This window comes from Symphalangus syndactylus, chromosome 7 (assembly GCF_028878055.3).
Source record: "Symphalangus syndactylus isolate Jambi chromosome 7, NHGRI_mSymSyn1-v2.1_pri, whole genome shotgun sequence".
NCBI classification, from domain to species: Eukaryota; Metazoa; Chordata; class Mammalia; order Primates; family Hylobatidae; genus Symphalangus; species Symphalangus syndactylus.
In genome coordinates, this window is record NC_072429.2 from 71747299 (window position 1) to 71751952 (window position 4654).

The 4654-nt window shown below is 45.2% G+C and overlaps 1 long non-coding RNA gene across 1 annotated transcript; it reads right to left on the reverse strand.

The window, feature by feature from the left end:
• Positions 1–601: 601 nt before the first annotated feature.
• LOC129485816 (uncharacterized) lies at positions 602–2766 on the reverse strand. Its single transcript, XR_008658784.2, has 4 exons — positions 2645–2766; positions 1635–1801; positions 1392–1533; positions 602–788 (listed from the first exon to the last, which is right to left on the reverse strand). It is a non-coding gene; the product is annotated as an uncharacterized lncRNA (long non-coding RNA).
• Positions 2767–4654: the final 1888 nt, after the last annotated feature.

The following is a 4654-nucleotide window of genomic DNA, read 5'->3' on the forward strand; positions in this document are numbered from 1 at the left end:
AAAAAGAAATTGTTGGATGTTCCAACCCCATAATATGTCCTCTACACTGAGGGGCAGTTCAAAGCATTCAACAAAACTCCCTTGTGGGGGTGTTTCCTTGAGCAACAGGAGAACATTATACACAGATTTGTGACACAGCCTGGTGGGGTTTGAGCTTTGCTTTGCTGTTTTGCTTTTCTCTCTTTTTTCTAGTAAAAACCTAAGCAAGAAGGTATATTTATAATCCCCAAAGGGAAATTCCGTGCAATAGCAAAATGTAGGAACATTTGCAGTGGTGGGTCTGGCTGGGATGCCGGGTGATGGAGCTGGTTCCCACAAAGGTATCAGTGGCTCCCTGTTCAAGACAGATCTGAAGTTCAATCAGCGGCCAACTTTTCTGTCCACTGTCATTGATGGGTTCAAAAGGATCAACTTGGAGGGCACTGCTTCTAGTCAGTCATTCACCATGAAGCCTGGGGGTGAATGAACCCCAAAAGGTATGTCCTGCCCAGAACCTGTGAATGTGACTGTCTTAGTCGTTTTCTGTCATTTATAACAGAATAGCTGAAACTGGGTAATTTATGAAGAAAAGGAGTTTATTTCTTACAGTTATGGAGGCTAAGTCCAGTGTTGACGGGCTAAGTCTGGTGAGAGCCTTCTTGCTGGTGGGGACTCTGCAGTGTCCCCAGGTGGCACAGGTCATCACATGGTAAGGGGGCTGAGAATCTTAATGTACTAGCCCAGGTCTCTCTTCCTCCTCTTATAAAGCCGCCAGTTCCGCTCCCATGGTAACCCACTAATCCATGAGCCTATTAATTTATTAATCCATGAATGGAACTAATCCACTCAGGAGGACAGAAACTTCACAACCCAACCAGCTCTAAAAGGCCCCACCTCTCAATACTGCCACACTGGGGATTAAGTTTCAACATTAAGTTTTGGAGGGGGCATTCAAACCATGGAAGTGACCTTACTGAAAACCACATTTTATAGATGTAATTAAACTACATGTGAGATCATCTCCAATTAGAGTGGGTCCTAAATCCAATGACAAGTGTTCTCATAAGAGAAGAGGAGGTGATACGAAGGCATAAGTAGAGATTGGAGGGATATGTCTACAAGTCAAGGTATTGCCATGAGCCAGCAGAAGCTGGAAGAAGCAAGGAGGGATTCTCCCCTAGATCCTTCAAGCAAATGCCATTCTGATTTTGGACGTCTGGCCTTCAGAACTGTGAGAACAGATTTCTGTTGTTGTAAACCACCTAGTTTGTGGCAATTTGTTACTGGCAGCCTCAGGAAACCAGTACAAACCCCTAGATTTTTCTTCATGTGGCATTCAACAGAATATGTTCATTCGGAAGGGGTTCATTTGTTTTTAAAGGCAATCCCTCCCATTTAAATTTGCCAAGTACCTGCATCATGGTCAGAGAGTTGGGCCAAGGACAGAGGAGAGGCCTTGGAGTGGGGAGAACACGAAAACAATGGCCCTGGAGTTGGAGCTTCAAGAAAGACTCTGAGCTGTGGGGTTGGAGGGTCACTTCATCTCTTGCTCATCTGTCAGATGGGAATATTACGAAGAAGAGCAAATTAGATAAATTGCAGGAATGCACAATGTCAACATAAAGGGTTGGCTGAGTCCCCACCATTACTCTCACCCTGGGGGAGCCCTGCTAGAAAGACCCCCTTGCTGAAGCTTTGGATCAGTGGCTGTAGAGTCAGTGTGAGCTCTGCAGGCAGACACCCCAGGCTCTGTGTCTTACAGCTTCGTGACCTTGGCAAGTTCCTTCCCTGAGCCTCAGCTCTTCATCTATATGGTTGATACCTAGAATAGGTAAATTCATAGAGACAGAAAGTAAAATAGAGGTTATCAGGGGATGGGGGGTGAGGGATGGGGAGTTACTGTTTAACAGGTATGGGGTTTCTGTTTGGGATGATGAAAAAGTTCTGGAAACTGAGAGTGGTGATGGTTGCACAAGACAGCAAATGTACGTAATGAGACTAAATTGTACATTTGAAATGGTTAAAATGGTCATTTTTGTGTTATGTATAGTTTGCCACAATTTTAAAAAGCATGTTAGCTGTGTTTCCCATCCCAGGGCATTGTGACAGTAGATGACCAGGTAGCCAGTATGGTGGGCAAGGCTGGCCAATGGGCTGGCTGCACCAGCTCAGTATTTGTATAAATAGAACCTTAATGATTTAACCCCAAGAAGAGACTAATGTGGGAATTCAGGATCTTAGGCAGGGCCCAGGAAAGAAAAACCTGCTAAATAACTTTGAGTGGAGGAGAGGGGTAAGGGTTGAAGAGAAATCCTTCCCATGCTCTCGAAAGTCCAGCAGGGGCCAGGCACAGTGCCTCACACCTGTAATCCCAGCATTTTGGGAGGCCAAGCTTCGCTTGAAGCTAGGAGTTTGAGACCAGCCTGGGCAACAATGGAGACCCCCGTCTCTATAAAAAAAATAAATAAATAAATAAATAAATAAATAAATATTTTTTAAAAAAAAAAAAAGAAGAAGAAAGTCCAGCAGGTAGGTGGAGACTTTTCCTTTTCCTTTGCAAAAGCAGCCAAGAACCCTCTGAACCTTGGGACTGCTCTTGGATCCCTTTGCTCTGTATCCTCCCATTCAACTAAATGTCCCATATTTGGCCCAATTTCAAGTTTACATTCGTTTATCTGGCCTGGAGCCTGCCGTCTTCCAAGGAAGCGCAGTCTGCATTATCCGCCCTCTCTCTCTGAGGAAGACAGATGGATCAGCAAATCGTGGGCTGGAGACAGGAACTTGGGCCCCACCTCCGGCCTGTCAATTCCAAGCCCCTCAGAGTCTTTGTTGTACATCGCTGCCATGGCGACTGCTGGGGACAACACCTGGCCAGCAGAAGCCTGCCAAAGCCCACTGCAGCAAGAGCAAGGGACGAAGAGGGTATTTCCGGGACAGTTAGTGAGCAATTAGAGACCAGGGGCTAGAGCGAGCCAGCCCGAGCAGTTGGGAAATGTTTGACCCAGAATTTAAACCACAGAGGCTGAAAATATAATTTTTAAAAATCAATATAATTGCTTTTGTAAGTGCTAAATACTGCAGAACTCTTTATAAGTTACTTTCTGATTCTTTATTCTGGGGCATGGTGACCAATAAGCATGCTGGCCTCCATTCCTGGCCCTTCATGGGGTTTATAATTACAGCAGATCCACGGAGAGCTTGCAAACACCCTGGCCCAGCCAGGCGGAGACCAGCTGTTTGCACACAGACCTCGAAGAGAGCAGGGCTTGCAGACAGTGAAACATGTTCTCATATTAACATCTTTCTCACGAGCACTGCCCCCTACACTGCTAACACAGTCAGAGGAGTCAAAAGTGGCTTCCCCGTGTGTTTCTCCATTGCACTCCCCATTATTTAAAAAAACATGGAGTTTTAAATTTCACGTTCTGTGATCTAACTTCCCATTTCCCACTCACAAACAAATGACATCTGGCCACTCTCAACAATAAACTTGGAAAGATGAGACATTTCCTGTTAGTTCTCCATGTAACCCCTGCTTAAACTTTCAAATTCCTGAAAGAATTGCCTGAAAAATAAATGGATCATTAAAAAGTGAAGAAAAGGGAGAAGACGGGGGTTGGGAACCTGCCAGGAGCGCCTCTGACAGTCAATGTTGATAAGTTTTTAGCAATATTCCGGCATTTATTTAAAAAACCGTGTTTTAACACTGATAGATGAAAACAGATTGGTTATTCTGCACAACCACCTTGTGGAAATCGCAATTGGATAAAACTTCCAGGCTGCTAGATCCAACATCACAGCTAATTGCCCGATTCCTTGAAGTGGTGGTAGAAAATATTATTTTAAAGTCCTCATCTGTTTTTTAGCACTCTGCTTATCTATCCACCTAATTCCTAAGAAATGGCATATGGTCTCACAACTTCAACAGTTACACAACCCCAATATCTTTCAAAGCTGCATTTCCAAGCCTGGATTTTCTTCCTCATCTTCAGCTGCCAGCTGGACATTTCTTCTTGGAGGCCCTACCCTTATCTCCCATTCAGCATGACTAAGGCTGGTTACTCTGCACCAGCCTCCCAAAGCCAGCTCCCCTCTCCACACTTCCTCTTTCTCTCAATGATAACAGCTTTCTCCAAGATCCAGGCTCAACCTATGGTGGTATCATGGAGGCCTGGGCTCTTCCCCTCCCAGCCCATATACACAGGGATCCATCCTATCACATCACATGTGACCTTTCTTTCCATTCCTACGACAACCACCAACCTTGACAAGTCCAGTGATTTCCTAACAGGTGTCCCTTTTCTACTTTCTGTCCCCATCCATCCAGGCAGCACCCGACAGCTAACCCACTCTAATCCAGCATTTTCCTGCTCAAAATCTTTCAATGCATTCTTAACATAAGGCTTGCACACAAGGTGGGCTTCCTGGGTGTAGGACATGGCCAGTCGCACAGGGCCCCATGCTTGGGAGGGCTCTGCATTTGGTTCGATCTCTGCTGCACTGTCTTGAAATTCTGAATCATTTTTGAAGAAGGGGCCTTATATTTTCATTTTTCACTGGACCCTGTGAATTAGGTAATGGGTCCTGCTTACATGCTGAGTCCAGAACCCTTAGCTTGGCATTCAGAACTGTCGCAATTTGGCTGGCCCTGCTCTATAGTCTAATGAGTACATCT